General features: G+C 42.7%; 1 protein-coding gene across 1 annotated transcript in view; it reads left to right on the forward strand.

Moving 5' to 3' along the window:
• The window catches only part of LOC135519201 (ephrin type-A receptor 6-like), a 166,548-nt gene that overhangs the window by 115,904 nt on the left and 28,145 nt on the right, over positions 1–22,499 (forward strand). The gene's annotated exons all lie outside the window — the stretch shown is intronic.

The raw sequence follows: 22,499 nt of genomic DNA on the forward strand, positions 1-22,499 counted from the left end.
CCTGAACCTGAATCAACCCTCTTCTCTCTTCTTCTTCTCTCATCACTCTGTTCTCTGGCCGGGGTGGTCAATCAATCTGGCCGGGGTGGTCAATCAATCTGGCCGGGGTGGTCAATCAATTGAGAGACACACAGACTCAACAGGAACCTCCCCTGTTATCAGAGAGAGAGAGAGAGATGGAGAGATAGGTGTGTGTGTACATGTGTGCGTGTGTGTGTGTGTGTATGTGTGCATACACTGTGTGGTGTGTGTGTGACAGGGCTTGCTGTGGCAGCTTGCTGCCTGGCTGGGTGATTGTCCATCAGAGATCCTGTCTGGATTATAAAACCAATCAGAACAGAGTGATTGCTGCAGCCAGATGGTGATTGGATCATAGCCCACCACCGCTGCCACACTACCGCCAGGAAAACAGAGCGGGAGGGAGGGAGGAGTTGAGGGAGAGATGGAGGAAGGGAAAGAAACAGATGAGGGAGAGATTGAGACAGAGGAAGGGAGAAGAGAGGGAGAACCAGGCAGAGATAGAGAGAGCTGGAACACATAAAGAGTATGTAGGCTATTCAATATTCTCCTCATGCTGCCTGTAGAATGTGATTTAGCTCAGTCCGACACTCACTCACAGACATCTACTTTGAGGAACAATGTTCTTGTCTGGGATAGAACCGTTTGGTTAGTTTTGATAGAATGTCTACTCATCATAGAGTTTGTGTGTGAAATCGATGTGTGAAATCATCTCACTTCATTCTAGTCAGAAGTGATGTCTACTGATGATGTGATATCTATCTCGTGATAAAAAATACTTGTCTTTCTGGAGAGACAAATGTGCTGCCTGGAGCTGAACGTCATAGAACAACCAACAGAAATCAGTTATAAGATGATGATTAGTTCTCTTATATCCTAGCTACAGTAGACAAATACTGGCCACCACGCTCTCCTGTAGTAAGTCAGAGTAGTAAGTACAGTAGTACTCCTGTAGTAAGTCAGAGTAGTAAGTACAGTAGTACTCCTGTAGTAAGTCCGAGTAGTAAGTAGTACTCCTGTAGTAAGTCAGAATAGTAAGTAGTACTCCTGTAGTAAGTCAGAATAGTAAGTAGTACTCCTGTAGTAAGTCAGAATAGTAAGTAGTACTCCTGTAGTAAGTCAGAATAGTAAGTAGTACTCCTGTAGTAAGTCAGAATAGTAAGTAGTACTCCTGTAGTAAGTCAGAATAGTAAGTAGTACTCCTGTAGTAAGTCAGAGTAGTAAGTACAGTAAGGGAATTCCCCCCTCAAATGGACAAAAATGAATGGGAAACCATTGGCATAGTACAAACCATGTACACGATGGACAATACCACCCAAATCGACGTTGATTCATGCAAAATGTTTTGCAAATGCCATATGGCAATTGCCAGTTGTAACACTTCAAAAATCCAGCAGGTGGCGTGTGCGCTCCACCTTGGTTTTTCATATAGGGAATGGACCCCAAGTCAACATCCAAAAGCCAAATCACCCCTTAAAAAAGTGCTTTCTGGACCGTTTTTCAAAATTCTTTCGCTTTTTTTGTCAATTACACATGTGTAAGAACTGTATGAATATACTTTTGTCCACTTTTATTATCATAATTATTTTTATTTTTTTACTTGCGCATTATTGCATATGTTTTCTCCATTTGCAATATGATTTCATAGGAAGTCAGAAGTCAAACGTCAAAAATTGCAAAATTTCATAAAAAACTTCACACACCCCTAAAAAAGTGCTTTCTGGACCGTTTTTCGAAATTCTTTAGAATTTTGTGTCAATTACACACGTATAAGAACTGTATCAACATACTTTAGTCATATTTTATTATCATTATTTTTATTTTTTTTATTTTACTTGTGCATTAGGCATATGTTTTCTCCATTTGGAACATGATTTCATAGGAAGTCAAAAGTCAAAAATTGCAAAATTTCATAAAAAACTTCACACACCCCTAAAAATGTGCTTTCTGGACCGTTTTTCGAAATTCTTTAGAATTTTGTGTCAATTACACACGTATAAGAACTGTATCAACATACTTTAGTCATATTTTATTATCATCATTTTTTTTTTTTTTTTTACTTGTGCATTAGGCATATGTTTTCTCCATTTGGAATATGATTTCATAGGAAGTCAAAAGTCAAAAATAGCTAAATTTTATAAAAAACTTCACACACCCTTAAAAAGTGGCATATGTTTTGTGGGGGCCAAATGTCATAAGAAATTTGACATCCTACAGAAATGCAAAATTGACTGGCTTGATGAACTCGGGATGGCCGGGCAGTGATTGTTGTTCCTTTCCATCACTCGTGGTGTTGATTTCATCATGTCCATTTGTTTATGTTTTCTCACTTTTGCAAAGTCACTGTGCATTTGCAATATGGTTCAATGGGCATTCACCATCACCAATTTGTCATGCTATAAAAATCGTGCAGGAATGCAAAATTGACTGGCCCGATGAACTCGGGATGGCTGGGCAGTGATTCTGGTACCTCTCCAACGCTCGTTAGGGTTGATTTCAGAATGTCCATTTGGTGATGTTTTCTCACTCTTGCAAAGTCACTGTGCATTTGCAATATGGTTAACTGGGCATTCACCATCACGAATTTGTCATGCTATAAAAATCGTGCAGGAATGCCAAATTGACTGGCCCGATGAACTCGGGATGGCTGGGCAGTGATTCTGGTACCTCTCCATCGCTCGTTTGGGTTGATTTCAGAATGTCACTTTTGGTGATGGTACCTCACTGTTGAAACATATTGCAAATGTTTTCTCACTTTTGCAAAGTCACTGAAAATCGTGCAGGAATGCAAAATTGACTGGCCCGATGAACTCGGGATGGCTGGGCAGTGATTCTGGTACCTCTCCATCGCTCGTTAGGGTTGATTTCAGAATGTCACTTTTGGTGATGGTACCTCACTGTTGAAACAAATTGCAAATGTTTTCTCACTTTTTGCAAAGTCACTGTGCATTTGCAATATGGTTAACTGCGCATTCACCATCACGAATTTGTCATGCTATAAAAATCGTGCAGGAATGCCAAATTGACTGGCCCGATGACCTCGGGATGGCTGGGCAGTGATTCTGGTACCTCTCCATCGCTCGTTAGGGTTGATTTCAGAATGTCACTTTTGGTGATGGTACCTCACTGTTAAAACATATTGCAAATGTTTTCTCACTTTTGCAAAGTCACTGAAAATCGTGCAGGAATGAAAAATTGACTGGCCCGATGAACTCGGGATGGCTGGGCAGTGATTCTGGTACCTCTCCATCGCTCGTTAGGGTTGATTTCAGAATGTCCATTTGGTGATGTTTTCTCACTCTTGCAAAGTCACTGTGCATTTGCAATATGGTTAACTGGGAATTCACCATCACGAATTTGTCATGCTATAAAAATCGTGCAGGAATGCCAAATTGACTGGCCCAATGTCCTCGGGATGGCTGGGCAGTGATTCTGGTACCTCTCCATCGCTCGTTAGGGTTGATTTCAGAATGTCACTTTTGGTGATGGTACCTCACCGCTTAAACATATTGCAAATGGACAAGAGTCACCTGCAAGTTACCGTCCATCAGTCAATTTGATATCATTCTGACACCAAACTGATACAAACTGACACCAAACCCACTTTTCCCAACTCGTTTAGGAGTCAAGTATCACATACTTCAGAATTGGCCCAAAATTCACAACGCCTTCGGGTCAAACCATAAAAAAACATAAAAAACGTAGTTACGTTCTAGCTGCAGGTCCATTTCTTGTGTTATGTGTAGGCCCCAGCTGAGGCGACCCCGAATCCCAAGTTTCGGCTCGATAGGTCATTTGGTGTCCGAGTAAAACCATAATTGGTGCTGAAAATCCACTTTTTTCAATTACTTGCTACGGGGTCCTTGAATGAGCTATCGGACAGAAACGTTGGATTCTGTCTCTATGGGCCGAGACGGTCACAATGCACCTAGTCTTGTGACTCTGGGACATTTCTAAATGTCGCCATTTTCGTAATGGTCAAAATGAATTGAAGTCATTGCAAATGTACGAGGCTGTTTCTCGGTCCGAGAACCTTCTAGAGCGCCGTAACTCACCACGCACTATCGACCTGAGGTCTAGAACAGGATTCTAAAGTTTCGGAACTCTAGGTCTGACGGTTCTTTTTTAGCTCGAACAAAGCTAACTATTGGAGGCAGTGTCAGTCTCTACGCACCCAAATACGTCCCTCCATCCAAGTTGTGTATCTGTGTGATTTAGTTTTCCTTTGAATTTTTATGGGAAAAATGACTGATTTACAGTTCATGGGTGTTGCCTAATCACACATATGAAGTTTTGGACAGATCTGATTTTTTTAACCCTTCCAAACAGCCCCTGAGACACCAGTTATGGCACTTCCGGTTGACACAGGAAGCTATAAGTCAACACATATCCTCATTGGGCTATGATTTTACAGAATCCTGAGTTTTAAGTCTTTACGTTAAGAATTGACTGATTTACACAGGGTTCAATGCACTATGTCCATCAAATTGCAGGCAGGGTATGGATATACACTTTTAGGGTGATTTTAAGCACTTCCGGTTGGCCCAGGAAGCCTAGAATCGACACAGGTAGACCTCATAGTGTCCTGATGGACTGTCATCAAAGACAGGTTCATAAGGCATTCATAACCCACATAGGCCTCAGGGTGAATTTAGAGGAGCAGGCAATGTATTCCTATGGGGAGAGAAGTCAATGCAAACTGTTTGATGTAAACACCTTCTTTTAACTGTGAAGGGTTAATGCCACACGGTCAAGGTTAGGCTTGCACAGATCGGGAGGACCTTAGGAACATTCTTGTGTTTGAATTGTCCTTCTAAACCTAACGGTTCCGCCGCTGTCACCCAAAATAAAATGACGTTGTGGTGCAGGCTTCATTTTGGGCCTACTTTTCTAATGGTCGCTGCGCATAGACCGAGCGAGCTACGGTCAAGCCGGATATCTCGTTGAACTCGGCACGGCCTTGGGATAATGTTTATGCCATTGCCTGCTCTCTGTGTCTTTAAACACTGCGCTTTGTCACTCCATCCTTGCTGTGTGTGTGTGTGAGAGCTTTTCTTTGACATCTGTTGGGAGAAATGACTGATTTTACAGTTCAGGAGGGTTGCCTAATCACATATGAAGTTTTGAAAAGATCTGACCTTTTTAACCCTTGGATACAGCCACTATGACACCATTTAAGGCACTTCCTGTTGGCACAGGAAGCTATAAATAAACTCATATCCTCATTGGGGTATGCCTCTACAGAATCCTGAGTTTTAAGTCTTTACGTTAAGAACTGAGTTATTTACGGAGGGTTTAGTGAGTGTGTGTTATTTCAGAAAATCATAGAAAATCACAGAAATCTCGCAGAGCTCCGCAGCACACTTTAAAAATATTCGTATGAACACCCTGCAACTGGATCTGTAACTGTTGAAAAAAAACCTATATTTGAACATCACAAATCTGTCATTGTACGATTTCTCTTAAATGACGATAGATAAATGGCTGATTTTTTTTTATTGACACCGGAGGCTCCTTGACTTTGACGTGAAGTGAAAAAATAATTTCTCTATTTTCATTTTGGACCTTTAATCCCAGAAAAATGGCCATAACTCAAAAACCGTTGAGGCCTAGACGCCATCTTGTTCGGGGCCAACTGCCCATTATGCCAAACCTATGCTCACCAAGTTTCGGCTTCGAAATATTTTCAGTTTTCGAGATATGGCCCGTCGTGATTCGTGATGTTTTGTCAAATTGCAGTATGATTGCTTATGCCCTCTTGTGGGATTTTCCGGGATAGCGGAAAAATTACCAAAATTAGATTATTTTCTAAAACGAAAACCGAATGTCCGACAAAGTTCATTTGATGACTTCCCGGTAGGTCTGGCCCTGCCGCTCGGCCCGACGCCGTCCCCGAATTTTAAAAATGTTTTCGGACGTCTAGTAAGGGACGGTACATTTGCAATATGGACTTTTTCACTAACCATACAGAAAATGTCGAAATGTTCCCTTATGTATGTAGTACTCCTGTAGTAAGTCCGAGTAGTAAGTAGTACTCCTGTAGTAAGTCAGAGTAGTAAGTAGTACTCCTGTAGTAAGTCAGAATAGTAAGTAGTACTCCTGTAGTAAGTCCGAGTAGTAAGTAGTACTCCTGTAGTAAGTCAGAATTGTAAGTAGTACTCCTGTAGTAAGTCCGAGTAGTAAGTAGTACTCCTGTAGTAAGTCTGAGTAGTAAGTAGTACTCCTGTAGTAAGTCAGAATAGTAAGTAGTACTCCTGTAGTAAGTCCGAGTAGTAAGTAGTACTCCTGTAGTAAGTCCGAGTAGTAAGTAGTACTCCTGTAGTAAGTCAGAATAGTAAGTAATACTACTGTAGTAAGTCAGTGTAATGCGTCTGTGTGTAGCTGGTGAGATGAGTCAGGCGCAGGGCAGCAGATATGAGTAATGAAAGCAATTTTACTCAATAATATAACAATACACGTCGTAAAAATACAAGGCACAAATACGAACCATAATACAATGAACAATTACTCACAAACAAACATTGGGGGAACAGAGGGTTAAATAATGAACAAGTAATTGGGGAATTGAAACCAGGTGTGTAAGACAAAGACAAAACAAATGGAAAATGAAAAGTGGATCAGCGATGGCTCGAAGGCCGGTGACGTCGACCACGCCGAATGCCGCCCGAACAAGGAGAGGGACCGACTTCGGCGGAAGTCGTGACAGTCAGAGTATTAAGTAGTACTCCTGTAGTAAGTCAGAGTAGTAAGTAAAGTAGTACTCCTGTAGTAAGAGACAGATAGGCTCTCTCACACCCAAACACACACACACACACAGACGCAGACTCCTGTACTCACATATACAGTTGAAGTCAGTTGAAGTTTACATACACCTTAGCTAAATACATTTAAACTCAGTTTTTCACAATTCCTGACATTTAATCCAAGAAAACATTCCCTGTCTTAGGTCAGTTATGATCACCACTTTATTTTAAGAATGTGAAATGTCAGAATAATAGCAGAAAGAATGATTTATTTCTTTCATCACATTCCCAGTGGGTCAGAAGTTTACATACACTCAATTAGTATTTGGTAGGGTTAGGGTTAGGGTTAGGGTTGGGTCAAACGTTTCAGGTAGACTTCCAGAAGCTTCCCACAATAAGTTGGGTGAATTATGGCCCATTCCTCCTGACAGAGCTGGTGTAACTGAGTCAGGTTTGTGGGCCTTCTTGCTCGCACACACTTTTTTAGTTCTGCCCACAACTTTTCTATAGGATTGAGGTCAGGGCTTTGTGATGGCCACTCCAATACCTTGACTTTGTTGTCCTTAAGCCATTTTGGAAATATCCTTGGGGTCATTGTCCATTTGGAAGACCCATTTGTGACCAAGCTTTAACTTCCTGACTGATGTCTTGAGATGTTGCTTCAATATATCCATATAATTTTCCTTCCGCATGAACCCACCATTCTTTATACACTTGAGAAACTGTTCATTGTGAAAAAGCGGTGCCCCTGCCACCTACTACCATACCCGTTCAAAGGAACAAAAATATTTTGTTATGCCCATTCACCCTCTGAATGACACAATCCATGTCAATTGTCTCAAGGCTTAAAATCCTTCTTTAACATGTCTCCTCCCCTTTATCTACACTGATTGAAGTGGATTTATCAAGTGACATCAATAAGGGATCATAGCTTTCATCTGGATTCACCTGGTCAGTTTATGTCATGGAAAGAGCAGGTGTTCCCAATGTTTTGTACACTCAGTGAATCTACAGCTTTACATTTCATTCTTAGTTTAACTTTTTGGTGTATATACTCATATATTGCATTTCGATTACTGTTCCAGTGTTATTTTGCTTTTTAACTGTAATTGTCCTGGCATATTTTAGGAGTATTATTGGTGTACTTGTCTGACATTTTTACTGCACTGTTAGGAGATAGTAACTCAAGCATTTCACTGCACCCGCTATAACATCTGCTAAACGGTGTACGTGACCAATACACTTTGATTTGAAATACAGAAGAGAGTGCCTGATGTCTAGCTGTGAGTTAACAGGTTGTTAGTTAGTATATGTGCAAGGTATGATCTGCAGGTTTATTTTTTCTCTGGGGGTAGTTTGAAAGGGCCTGAGCGTTGTGGGCATGGGCATCTGCTGCTCCTGCCCCTTTCTAACCCTCTATAACCCTGTTGGTGCCCCTGCTGTGGCAGATGTGGGTCAAAGGATAGAAGGGGAGAGGGGTGTGTGGGGTGAGAGAGGTTGAGAGGAGCAGCTGGGCTGTGGAAAGGGAGGTAAGATGTTGCAGTGAACCTGTGTGTTTATCTGCATGCAGAGTAGAGCAGTACCTATTTACCTGCAATACATTAACATGGACAACAGCAGCCTGAGGTAGACCTAATGGGCTGGGGACAAAGTCACACAGCTAATATACACTTTATAAAGAGGAACTGGGTGGAGGAAGGAGGGAAAGAGAGAAAGATATGAGTCCATGTGGATGTTGGTGCAATACTGTAATTAGTATAATCCCTCTCAAGGACTTTCATTTTAAGCGATTACAAACTCAGCAAAAAAAGAAACGTCCTCTCGTTGTCAACTGCATTTATTTTCTGCAAACTTAACATGTGTAAATATTTATATGAACATAACAAGATTCAACAACTGAGACATCAACTGAACAAGTTCCACAGACATGTGACCAACAGAAATTGAATAATGTGTCCCTGAACAAAGGGGGGTAAAAATCAAAAGTAACAGTTAGTGTCTGGTGTGGCCACCAGCTGCATTAAGTACTGCAGGGAATCTCCTCCTCATGGTCTGCACCTGATTGGCCAATTCTTGCTTTGAGATGTTACCCCACTCTTCCACCAAGGCACCTGCAAGTTCCCGGACTTTTCTGGGGGGAGTGGCCCTAGCCGTCACCCTCCGATCCAACAGGTCCCAGGCATACTCAATGGGATTGAGATCCGGGCTCTTCGCTGGCCATTGCAGAACACTGACATTCCTGTCTTGCAGGAAATCACACGCAGAACGAGCAGTATGTCTGGTGGCATTGTCATGCTGGAGGGTCATGTCAAGATGAGCCTGCAGGAAGGGTACCACATGAGGGAGGAGGTTGTCTTCCCTATAACGCACAGCGTTGAGATTGCTTGCAATGACAACAAGCTCAGTCCGATGATGCTGTGACACACCACCCCAGACCATGACTGACCCTCCACCTCCAAATCAATCCCACTCCAGAGTACAGGCCTCGGTGTAACGCTCATTCCTTCGACAATAAACGCGAATCCGACAATCACACCTGGTGAGACTAAACCGTGACTCATCAGTGAAGAGCACTTTTGCCGGTCCTGTCTGGTCCAGCGACGGAGGGTACTTGCCAATAGGCAATGTTGTTGCCGGTGATGTCTGGTGAGGATCTGCCTTACAACAGGCCTACAAGCCCTCAGTCCAGCCTCTCTCAGCCTATTGCAGACAGTCTGAGCACTGATGGAGGGAATGTGCGTTCCTGGTGTAACTCGGGCAGTCGTTGTTGCCATCCTGTACCTGTCCTGCAGCTGTGATGTTTGGATGTACCGATCCTGTGCAAGTGTTGTTACATGTGGTCTGCCACTGCGAGGACGATCAGCTGTCCATCCTGTCTCCCTGTAGCGCTGTCTTAGTCGTCTCACAGTACGGACATTGCAATTTATTGCCCTGGCCACATCTGCAGTCCTCATGCCTCCTTGCAGCATGCCTAAGGCACGTTCACGCAGATGAGCAGGGATCCTGGGCATCTTTCTTTTGGTGTTTTTCAGAGTCAGTAGAAAGGCCTCTTTAGTGTCCTAAGTTTTCATAACTGTGACCTTAATTGCCTACCGTCTGTAAGCTGTTAGTGTCTTAATGTCTGTTCCACAGGTGCATGTTCATTAATTGTTTATGGTTCATTGAACAAGCATGGGAAATAGTGTTTATACCCTTTACAATGAAGATCTGTGAAGTTATTTGGATTTTTACGAATTATCTTTGAAAGACAGGGTCCTGAAAAAGGGACATTTGTTTTTTTGCTGAGTTTACCTTTCTCTGCTCTCCCCTTCATATGGGGGAGAGATGTAGGATACAGATATAGGATCTTCATTTGATCACTCTTTTGTTGCTGAGAAAATTGTAGTGTATTCAAGGTTCAAAAAGGCTTCTGAAGTTTGTAATTTACACTTTAAAATGTCAGACTTGATTTGTCCTCACGAAAAATATAACAATCCATACAAAAAATGTCCATTAAATATAATTATAATTCATATAAATATTCACATTTCTTTTGCTGGAAAATTATTTCCCTGCTGTAGCAAACTGGCACAAATTAAGATCCTACATCTGGCGCAGCGGTCTAAGGCACTGCATCGCATTGCTAGGGGCCTCACTACAGACCCGGGTTTGATCCTGTATCAGAACCGGATGTGACCTGCAGTCCCATAGGGCAGTGCACAATTGGCCCAGCGTCGTCCGGGCTAGGGGAGGGTTTGGCCGAGGGGGCTTTACTAGTAGGCCGTCATTGTAAAAATGTATTTGTTCTTAACTGACTTGCCTAGTTAAATAAAGGTTCAGTAATAAAAGCAACAGCTCTGTAGTTAACTTCTCTGTGTTTCTCCTGTAGGAAAATCAGTCTTCAATAACCCTCTTCACTGTGTGTGCCGTACTGTGCTGAGAGAGAGAGAGAGAGAGAGAGAGAGAGAGAGAGAGAGAGAGAGAGAGAGAGAGACTGACTGACTATTAGTGTTTGACATGATTAATGCCCAGGTTTTTATCTGAACCCTCTTCCCTGCAGAGATAATTTCCCTACACCTACCTAATGACAGGACTCATTAATACCCAGTGGTTAGATTCATAGTCCTGGAATTCTGATGGATGTCTCACAATTTCAAAAGTTTCTCTTTGTAACAATAGAATGATTGTCTTTTTTCAAACTGTATGACTTTGTTTGTTCATGTATTTTCAATGCTAGTTACAGTTAATCAATATCCAATGACATTACACTATTTTGTCTTCAAACTACTTCTTGCACTACTTGTGATGCATGGCATATTTGCACATTTCAATATAAGCCATACTGTATAATTGAAACTATGTTGGTATTATTTCTGCTTTACAGAATGCTCACAGTGAGTTGTATAACAAACAATAATGCTGTGTGCTGTTTCTGCAGTTCAGCTTGGTGCAGTTCTATCAGTAACACACTTTGTTTACCCTCAGTACACACAGACCAATATAGAGAGAGACTGTTACCCAACACTACAGTACACAGAGTGAGATGAAGCAGAGAGAGAGAGAGACTGTTACCCAACACTACAGTACACAGATTCAGATGAGGCAGAGAGAGAGAATGATACCCAACACTTCATCACACAGAGTGAGATAGAGCAGAGTGGCAGAGCGGGCCAGCTATCTAGCTATTTATACTGTTGATACTGTGCTGCAGTAGTGTTTTGAAGAGCTCATGTTTCAATTGTTTAACAGACCTGCTATTTATACTGTTGCTACTTCCCTTCCTTCTCAGCACTCCTGCTGTTCAGCTGAACACCTCAGAGAGGAGAGGAGCGGAATATAGAGGAGAGTAGCGGATAGGAGAGGAGCTTAGAGTAGAGGAGAGGAGCTTAGAGTAGAGGAGAGGAGCTTAGAGTAGAGTAGTGTAGAGGAGCTTAGAGTCATGTAGAGGAGAGGAGCTTAGAGTAGAGGAGAGGATCTTAGAGTAGAGGAGAGGAGCTTAGAGTCGTGTAGAGGAGAGGAGTTTAGAGTCGTGTAGAGGAGCTTAGAATAGAGTAGAGGAGATTAGAGTAGTGTAGAGGAACTTAGAGTAGAGGAGTTTAGAGTGGAGTAGAGGAGATTAGAGTAGAATAGTGGAGATTAGAGTAGTGTAGAGGAGCTTAGAGTAGAGGAGAGGAGATTAGAGTAGTGTAGAGGAGATTAGAGTAGTGTAGAGTAGCTTAGAGTCGTGTAGAGGAGTTTAGAGTAGAGTAGAGCAGATTAGAGTAGTGTAGAGGAGCTTAGAGTCGTGTAGAGGAGCTTAGAGTAGAGTAGAGGAGAATAGAGTAGAATGGTGGAGATTAGAGTAGTGTAGAGGAGCTTAGAGTAGAGGAGAGGAGCTTAGAGTAGAGGAGAGGAGAGGAGCTTAGAGTAGTGTAGAGGATCTTAGAGTAGTGTAGAGGAGAGGAGCTTAGAGTAGTGTAGAGGAGCTTAGAGTAGTGTAGAGGAGATTAGAGTAGTGTAGAGGAGCTTAGAGTAGAGGAGAGGAGCTTAGAGTAGAGGAGAGGAGAGTAGTTTAGAGTAGTGTAGAGGATCTTAGAGTAGTGTAGAGGAGAGGAGCTTAGAGTAGTGTAGAGGAGCTTAGAGTAGTGTAGAGGAGATTAGAGTAGTGTAGAGGAGCTTAGAGTAGAGTAGAGGAGCGTAGAGTAGTGTAGAGGAGCTTAGAGTAGAGGAGAGGAGATTAGATTAGAAAAGTGGAGATTAGAGTAGAGGAGAGGAGTTTAGAGTAAAGGATAGGAGAGGAGAGGCACTTAGAGTAGAGGAGGGGAGAGGAGCTTAGAGTAGTGTAGAGGAGCTTACAGTAGTGTAGAGGAGCTTAGAGTAGTGTAGAGGAGAGGAGCTTAGAGTAGTGTAGAGTAGAGGAGTTTAGAGTAGTGTAGAGAAGCTTAGAGTAGAGTAGAGGAGTGGAGTTTAGAGTAGTGTAGAAGAGCTTAGAGTAGTGTAGAGGAGTTTAGAGTAGTGTAGAGGAGCTTAGAGTAGAGGAGAGGAGCTTAGAGTAGTGTAGAGGAGAGGAGATTAGAGTAGTGTAGAGGATCTTAGAGTAGAGGAGATTAGAGTAGTGTAGAGGAGCTTAGAGTAGAGGAGAGGAGTTTAGAGTAGTGTAGAAGAGCTTAGAGGAGAGGAGCTTAGAGTAGAGGAGATGAGTTTAGAGTAGAGGAGAGGAGCTTAGAGTAGTGTAGAGGAGCTTAGAGTAGTGTAGAGGAGCTTAGAGTAGAGGAGAGGAGTTTAGAGTAGTGTAGAGAAAATTAGAGTAGAGTAGAGGAGTGGAATTTAGAGTAGTGTAGAAGAGCTTAGAGTAGTGTAGAGGAGTTTAGAGTAGTGTAGAGGAGCTTAGAGTAGAGGAGAGGAGCTTAGAGTAGAGGAGATGAGTTTAGAGTAGAGGAGAGGAGCTTAGAGTAGTGTAGAGGAGAGGAGATTAGAGTAGTGTAGAGGATCGTAGAGGAGAGGAGTTTAGAGTAGTGTAGAAGAGCTTAGAGTAGAGGAGAGGAGCTTAGAGTAGAGGAGATGAGTTTAGAGTAGAGGAGAGGAGAGGAGTTTAGAGTAGTGTAGAAGAGCTAGGAGTAGAGGAGAGGAGCTTAGAGTAGAGTAGAGGAGAGGAGCTTAGAGTAGAGTAGATGAGATTAGAGTAGTGTAGAGGAGCTTAGAGTAGTGTAGAGGAGATGACCTTAGAGTAGTGTACAGGAGCTTAGAGTAGAGTAGAGGAGATGACCTTAGAGTAGTGTACAGGAGCTTAGAGGAGAGGAGAGGAGCGTAGAGTAGAGAAGCTTAGAGTAGTGTAGATAAGCTTAGAGTAGTGTAGATAAGCTTAGAGTAGTGTAGATAAGCTTAGAGTAGAGGAGATGAGCTTAGAGTATAGTATAGTAGAGGAGTTTAGAGTAGAGTAGAGGAGATGACCTTAGAGTAGTGTACAGGAGCTTAGAGTAGAGGAGAGGAGAGGAGCTTAGAGTAAAGTATAGTAGAGGAGCTTAGAGTAGAGTAGAGGAGATGACCTTAGAGTAGTGTACAGGAGCTTAGAGTAGAGGAGAGGAGAGGAGCTTAGAGTAGAGTAGAGAAGCTTAGAGTAGTGTAGAGGAGAGGGGAGTAGCGGATAGGAGAGGAGCTTAGAGTAGAGGAGTTTAGAGTAGTGTAGAGGAGAAGCGAGGACTGTGGAGGAGAAGAGAGTAACGGAGAGGAGAGTAGAGGAGCTTAGAGTAGTGGAGAGGAGAGGAGAAGAGAGTAGAGGAGAGGAGATTAGAGTAGAGGAGAGTAGTGTAGAGGAGCTTAGAGTAGAGGAGCTTCGAGGAGAGGAGAGGAGAGGAGAGGAGAGGAGAGGAGAGGAGAGGAGAGGAGAGGAGAGGAGAGGAGAGGAGAGGAGAGGAGAGGAGAGGAGAGGAGAGGAGAGGAAATAAGAGGAGGGGGGTCAGGGAACCATCAGGGGTTTTTCTCTCTTTCATTCCTCTAGGTGAGGAATCCTGTTGTGAATAACAGCTATTTCCTAATGAACACAATTTGTCCTTTAATTCCACATGTAGAAGCTGACAGAATCACACCTTAATTCACCTCATCACACAGTGTTAGGCCTCTCTTTCTTTCTTTCTTTCTTTCTTTCTTTCTTTCTTTCTTTCTTTCTTTCATTCTCCCTCTCTCTCCCTCTCTCTCCCTCTCTCTCTCTCTCTCTCTCTCTCTCTCTCTCTCCTTATCACAGCACCAGCACAGTGTGTTTGTGTCTGTCTGTCTGTCTGTCTGTCTGTCTGTCTGTTTGTCTCTCTCTCTCATCACCAGCTCAGGGCAGTGTGTGTTTGTGCGTGTCTGTCTGTCTCTCTCATCACCAGCTCAGGGCAGTGTGTGTGTGTGTGTGTGTTTGTATGTGTGTGTATGTGCGTGTCTGTTCTCCAATAAAGCTCTTAAGCAGCAGTGGGATGGAGATGGACATAAATTGTCAGTGAAGAAATAGTTCTATTCTTCTCATTAATTACTGGAGAGAAAGAGAGGAGGAAAGGAGGAGGATGGTGAAAGAGAAGAGAGGAGGAGGTAAATGAGTATTGATTGTAACAGGGCCAGTTCAGAGCTGGTTTAACTGTCCTTCATACAGATCATTGGCTTTCCAGATTACTATTAGAGAGAAACAAGGGGATCGGGATGTCACTACGACCCTATTAAAGACACACACAGATCAGGAAGTTGACCCAATTAACCACTGGGGATCCTTGTGTCAGCCAGGCATGCAGTCTACCATGACAGGAGCTGGAGGAGAGGTTAGGAAAGCCACACACATTGTCACAAGCAACAGGGTAGTCCATGATCCAGCTCAACTTTTACTCAGATAAAGAGAGAATAGTTGTCATCTGGCCTCCCTCCTTTTATCGTTCCCTCTCTCCCCTCCCTTGGTTGTTCTTTTTGTAGTATGACTGATGTTGTTAATGACCTGTTAACTGCGGCAGGCTGGCTCTCTGGGCTCAGCAGATGATCTAGAGCTGGCATCTGCTGGGATATACAGTCAGCGTACTGTTACAATATACACACTTTACGCTGAGAGAAGACTTCTACTGTTAGTCTAAGCAGACTTTACACTTACATTATCAGTCCAACTGTTACAGTCTACACTCTTGGAGAACAAGGTGCTATCTAGAACCTAAAATGGTTATAATTTTTAATAGCTATTTTTGGTTCCAGGTAGAACCCTTTTGGTTCCAGGTACTGTAGAATCCTTTCCACAGAGGGTTCCACATGGAACCCAAGAGGGTAACACGTGGAACCAAAAAGGGTTCTCCTTTGGGGACAGCTAAAGATGATGGATATACTGACTAGATACATGTCTCTCTGTCCTAACAATGGGAGTCGTTGTCCACAAAGCGGCACGTCAGGCTATCTAGCTCCCGTCTATCCTTTCTTTGGATTGGTGGATACATCTCATTATTGTAATCCTTTTTATGGTAAGTATAATTTAGATTGTGTCAGCATGCTTAGTGCCCAGCCTGCCAAAGGAGTCGCTACAGCGTCATGGGACAAGGACTTACCTGCCGGTCAAACTCTCCCCTAACCCAGACAGCGCTGGGCCAATATTGCACCGCCCCATGGGTCTCCAGGTCGCGGCCGGCTGAAACACCAATCAGGATCTCTAGTGGCACAGTTAGGACTGCGATGCAGTGCCTTAGACCACTGCGCCATTCAGGAGAATTAAAAACAATTTTGATCCCAATGTGCAAACTGTCCAAACAGATTAGAAAGAAAGATGGAACATTTTAAATATGCTGTTGGACAATAAACATATCTATATGGTCCAAATGATAATGATCCATACTTCTTTGAAAATGATAGATTAATGTATCGAGCTCACAAGCAACACGACTCTATTATTATGGTGGGAGATTATAGTACAGTTTTAAGTACCCCAATGGATCATAAAGGAAATCACACCAGAAACTATCACCCTCATGCACTTAGGGAAATGATGAATATCATGGACACATCAGAACTAGTGGATATACAGGGCATTCAGAAAGGATTCAGTCCCCTTGACTTTTTCCACATCTTGTTATGTTATAGCCTTGTTCAAAAATGTATAAATGAAATGTTTTTTCTCATCAATACTCGATAATGACAAAGTGAAAACAGGTTTTTGGATTTTTTTCGCAAGTAAAAAAACTAGTATTCAGACCCTTTGCTATGAGACTCAAAATTGAGCTCAGGTGCATCCTGTTTCCATTGATCATCCTTGAGACGTCTCTACAACTTGATTGGAGTCCACCTGTGGTAAATTCAATTGATTGGACATGATTTGGAATTGTCCGTAGAGCTCCGACACAGGATTGTGATGAGGCACAGATCTGGGGAAGGGAACCAAAACACTTCTGCAGCATTGAAGAACACAGTGGCCTCAATAATTCTTAAATGGAAGAAGTTTGGAACCACCAAGACTCTTCCTAGAGCTGGCTGCCCGGCCAAACTGAGCAATCGGTGGATAAGGGCCTTGGTCAGGGAGGTGACCAAAAACCCGATGGTCACTCTGACAGACCATGAGAAACAAGATTCTCTGGTCTGATGAACCAAGATTGAACTCTTTGGCCTGAATACCAAGTGTCACATCTGGAGAACACCTGGCACCATCCCTACGGTGAGGCATGGTGGTGGCAGCATCATGCTGGGGGTTGTTTTTCAACGGCAGTGACTGGGAGACTAGTCCGGATCGAGGAAAAGGTGAACGGATCCAAGATAATCCATCCACCTGACAGGTGTGGCATATCAATAAACTGATTGGTTCAGGGGGGATAAGGACAGTTTTACTATTCATGGAAGAAAATAAAATGTTGTCCTTTCAGTAATGGAAAGAGGAATAGGACCAATGGAGAAATGCAAACAGTAAACTAGGATTAAGATTAAGCTAAGATTAAGGGGAAAACGGTAGGGAACAAAAAAGCAGGCAGAAGGGAAAATAAAGTACAGGACTGCACTCTAAAAGTCAAAGAAATTTAGTGGGTAATCATTAACTCCTTAGGTGAGTTGAACTATAGAACACACACACAGGCCAGACTAATTTGATAAAGACCTGAGGGTTCCTCTCTACATGCTGTGTCTAGGTGGTTGAACACAGAGGTCAAAGCCTATTGGACGAACACAAAATACTCATTAACCCTCGCTGATAGAGTTTAGCCAATCATAACCCTGGCTAATTGCCTTTATCCAATCATAAACCCCACAATTAGCATCAGGATGTTTGGCCCCACAGGGACATGACCTCTGTCAGAGCACCAGGGTTACTGTGTTTACGCCACGGGTCCAAAACTGTCCATAGACTACCCACCATGCAGTGGGGTTGACTTCAGCTGGTAATGAGGTTATAGGCTCCAGAGATGCAGGCTGTGTTTGGTTTGGTTCAGAAGACTGTTGTGGGAGGTGACCTTGCCTAAGGGAGAGTCAAACACAAACAGACTGTATACTGTACACACACACACAAACACACACTAAACACTCTCGGAATGTCACATTGGTCTTAATGATTACCTTGGGTCCCACTGGAACCTACATCATGTATGAATACAGTTCATTCCCTCTCTCAGCTCCCTAGAGCAACACAGAACCCCTCATAAGCAAATATAATTGACGGCATAGATTGGTTTGGTGTGTGTATGTGTGTGTCCTCCAAAAAGGTTATCGCTCTCCACATTCCCTCCTGGGGTAGAATCTAAAGCATCATTATGTCAGGGTAGCAACAAAACAATCAGGCATATTGACGTGTCCTTGTTGTTTTTCTCAAACACGTTTTCATCAACCACCTTGGTCTTCCTTCTTCCATCCCTCCCTTCCTTCCTCTCTCTCCCACTGCTCTCTTCTTCCCCCTCTTTCTCTCTCTCCTTCTCCCTCTCCTCATTCCCTCAGTAACCTAACGTTTTTACATTGTTTAAGCCTGGTACAGTATAGCATCAATACAGAAGTCATTGATTTTCTAAAGTGTTAATGGAGGCCTTGGGGCAAGGCAAGCTCATTAAAACCATACATGGGTCAAACTGCTGTAATGAGACAACATTCGTTTACTGGGAGCTTAACTACACTAGACTGGAAAATCCATCCATCGCTCCCACTAATTGACCGGTGATTCTAATGGGTTTCCAATCTTCCTCCGACACACACAGAGAGAGAGAGAGAGAGAGAGAGTGTGTGTACTGTGGATTTTGAAAGCTGTATAATTTGTCACATGCCCGAATACAACAGGTGTAGACTTTACCGTGAAATGCTTGCTTACGAATTAAATCAAATTTTATATGTCACATTCTTTGTAAACAACAGGTGTAGACTAACAGTGCAATGCTTACTTACGGGCCGGGCCCTTCCCAACAATGCAGAGAGAAAAATGTAGAAAAGTAACGATAACTTCGCTATTCACTTGGTACCAATACTGAGTCGATATGCAGGGGAACGAGGTAATTGAGATAGATATGTACATATAGGTAGGGGTAGAGTGACTAGGCAACAGGAAAGTAGCAGTAGCAGCAGCTTATGTGATGAGTCAAAAGAGTTAGTGCAAAGAGGGTCAATGCGGATAGTCTGGGTAGCTATTTATTTAAGGGATTCGTGGAAAAATACACTCATTCCTATAATTAATACATATGTGAGAACAATATTTTTTGTGAACAAATGTTTAATTTTGTCATATAATAAGGTTGGTAGCAACATGTGAAAATCGTTGTAGTTATCTGTTGCAGATCAAATTGACTACAAAACCCACAATGCAATGCAACGCTCTCTCTATCGGCTGGCTGGCTAGCTAACGTAGCTACACACAATAATACCAAAGTCAATATCAGCATGTGAAGTAGCTAGTTAGCTGTCAAATCGCCTAAACAAGCTGCACTATCAATTTAGGAATCTACATTCTCACCATGTTCAACCTGCAGATTGATGTGCCTTGCAGAGTGGAGTCTGATGTTCTCAACGGCACCCTGGACTGAAGAGGCAGACAAATAGGAGAAAACTCTGTTAAATTACATATTTCTCGAGGTAGAAATGTTAAATAAAATATGATCAATGGTTCATTCAAGAGAAGACAACCTCCTGCGTTATGACATCGACCTAGTATTGAAATCTTCATGTATGATCAACATTTTCGTAATCTAAAAGTCATATTACTATTGACTTCCACTGTAGTTTAAAGTGTCTTTATCGCAATGCTATGTTTTACCGGCCAAATTTCTGCCTTCTTGAACGGCAATAGCTTAGATACACATGAAAACATGAAATTACCCCGGGAATCGATAGAACATTGCTCAGAGATGAACAAAAACAATATAACATTCAAAATGGGTGAATATCTTTTGTTTAGTAGTATTATGGCTTGGGGCTGGAAGCTGTTCAGGGTCCTGTTGGTTCTAGACTTGGTGCATCCGTACTGCTCGCCATACGGTAGCAGAGAGAACATCCCGTGTGGCTCGTAACGCCAGGGTTGTTGGTTCAAGTCCCACCAGTAAGGGGAGAAAAAATAAGTATGAAATGCATGAACTCACTACTGTAAGTTGCTCTGGACGCATCATAGTTTGTAGCATCCGCGCCATAGTTTGCCCCTGGTGATGCGTTGTGCAGACCTCACTACCCTCTGGAGAGCCCTGCAGTTGCCGTACCAGGCGGTGATTCAGCCAAACAGGATGCTCTCAATGGTGCATCTGTAGAGGTTTCTGAGGGTTTTAGGGGCCTAGCCAAATGTCTTCAGCCTCCTGAGGTTGAAGAGGCGTTGCTGAGCCTTCGTCACCACACTGTCTGTGTGGGTGGACCATTTCAGATCGTCAGTGACGTGTACGACCAGGAACTTGAAGCTGTCCACCTTCTCCACTGCGGTCCTGAATCCCAGAGCATATCTCAGTCTATACGAGCAAAACAGTCTTGTAGCCTCACGTCTGCTTCATCGGACCTCTTCCATATTGAGCCCGTAACTGGTTCTTCCTGTTTGAGCTTTTGTTTGTAAACAGGAAGCAGGAGGATATAGTCGCGGTCTGATTTGACGAAGGGAGAGTGGGCTTTGTATGTGTTTCTTTGGGTAGAATAAAAGTGGTATAGTGGTTTAGCGCCCCTAGTGGCACAGGAGATGTGCTTGTAGAAGTGAGTGAGGAATCTATATTCCTTAAAGAAATGAGATAAATTCTTCTCTCTTCATTTCCACCTTCATTTTGAAAACATGTTCAGAGCTGCTTTGCACATAAATTTCAATATACATTTCAATAAACAAAATGTTGGCTTCATCCCATCACAAAAAGAAATGTAGTGCATGAGGAAGGATAAGAGTATTTTGCCCTATGTCTGGTGTGAATTAGAATGAATATCCTGGAAGCTACTATACATTAGGTGCTATATTGAGAGCTAACATATTATGTTAGTTGTTTCTTCTCAGGGTTGCTTTCTATGGTGTATCTGCCAACTCTGTTGGCCACCGTACCCTGCCATGAGCATAACCGTGTGCTCCAGCTTAACTCTTCTAAACAAATATGTTGTGTGTGTTACATGGTGCTCTGCAGCAGTAGGAGTGTGATTGTAATCATGCAGGCTGGGGAGATTGTATTTATGCTGTGTTTATTGTTCCCTATCAGAGGCCAATATGCTAGCAGCAGATGCTGGCCCCCCGACTGAGCTAGATGCTACAGCAGTTCAACTCTGGTCGCTGTGTGTGTGTGTGTGTGTGTGTGTGTGTGTGTGTGTGTGTGTGTGTGTGTGTGTGTGTGTGTGTGTGTGTGTGTGTCGCTTACAGCAAAACTAAACTAGTTTGGACAGAGTCATTTGCTCACTTAGATTTTATTTATCTACAGATTTGTGGGTGATAACACCCCATTGAGATAAATCAGCTAATTTACAAGGGATTCCAGAGACAACAACAATAACACACACACAAACACACAAAGCAAACAGCAACAATGTGAGATGTAATATCTAATAATACTGTGAAATAATAATTGTCATCTGTGCGTATGTGTTACTGTGGGTGTTATGAGAAGTGATATTATTTTGAGAGAGAGGAGTGAGAGACAAAATGCCCTTTCGGCTGACTCATTATGCTAAATAAATCGGCTAATTTCAATCAGCCATGATATTATGTTGTTGTTTCATTTTAACTATCATTTGGCAAGATTTACTCACATTTAAAAGGTTATTATGTTCCTCATTATTATGAACAAACCAAGCATTGAAATAGATCAGGAGGCAGAATTAGCTTCAGCTCACAAAACTAAACTGCCTGCTGGAAATGCCACTGTGTCATGATGTTTACTATAGTAAACATCCACCAGTCAAGTTACTGATGGGGCTGAAATAAATGTAGGAGTTTTAAGCATTAAGCACATTAAAATGGAGGCAGGAAGCAGGAAGGGACGAAAGAGAGAGGGAAGGGGTAGGGATGAGGGAGGCTCCAAGCTGGCCTGAGCTCTCCTTATCAGCCCTGTGGCAGTGGGTCTCTCAGCACTACTCCAGCCCTGCCTAACACAGCATATACCACAGCTGCAGCCCTGCATTCTACACACCAACCCCATACAGTTCAGCCATAAACCTCTGCTCAGCCCTGCAAGCCCCAGGACCAGACAGCACCACCTTCACTTGACCTCCAGTCAGCCCAGGGCCTGAATCCTGTAGAGGAGCAGGAAGGAGATGGAGAGGGCTTCTCTCTCACAGAGAAGACCAGCAGGGTTTAGGATTAAGATTAAACCTTTCTGTTGGCTTTGTTGATAACTGTAGTTATTATTATACATTATCTGGCCTTTCTGAGTTTGTTGTGTTGCTTGACTCAACCTTCATTTATTCATTTACAGACTCGTTAACCAAATGAATGTGAGGTCAGTTATAGACAGACTCGTTAACCAAATGAATGTGAGGTCAGTTATAGACAGACTCGTTAACCAAATGAATGTGAGGTCAGTTATAGACAGACTCGTTAACCAAATGAATGTGAGGTCAGTTATAGACAGACTCGTTAACCAAATGAATGTGAGGTCAGTTATAGACAGACTCGTTAACCAAATGAATGTGAGGTCAGTTATAGACAGACTCGTTAACCAAATGAATGTGAGGTCAGTTATAGACAGACTCATTAACCAAATGAATGTGAGGTCAGTTATAGACAGACTCGTTAACCAAATGAATGTGAGGTCAGTTATAGACAGACTCGTTAACCAAATGAATGTAAAGTCAGTAAAGTGGTTTGGTATTTGATTTCCTTTCTTCCATCATCATTTTCACGTGACTGTAGAGCACCATTTCCCCTCCATTCAAACT

Source organism: Oncorhynchus masou, chromosome 29 (assembly GCF_036934945.1).
Source record: "Oncorhynchus masou masou isolate Uvic2021 chromosome 29, UVic_Omas_1.1, whole genome shotgun sequence".
NCBI classification, from domain to species: domain Eukaryota; kingdom Metazoa; phylum Chordata; class Actinopteri; order Salmoniformes; family Salmonidae; genus Oncorhynchus; species Oncorhynchus masou.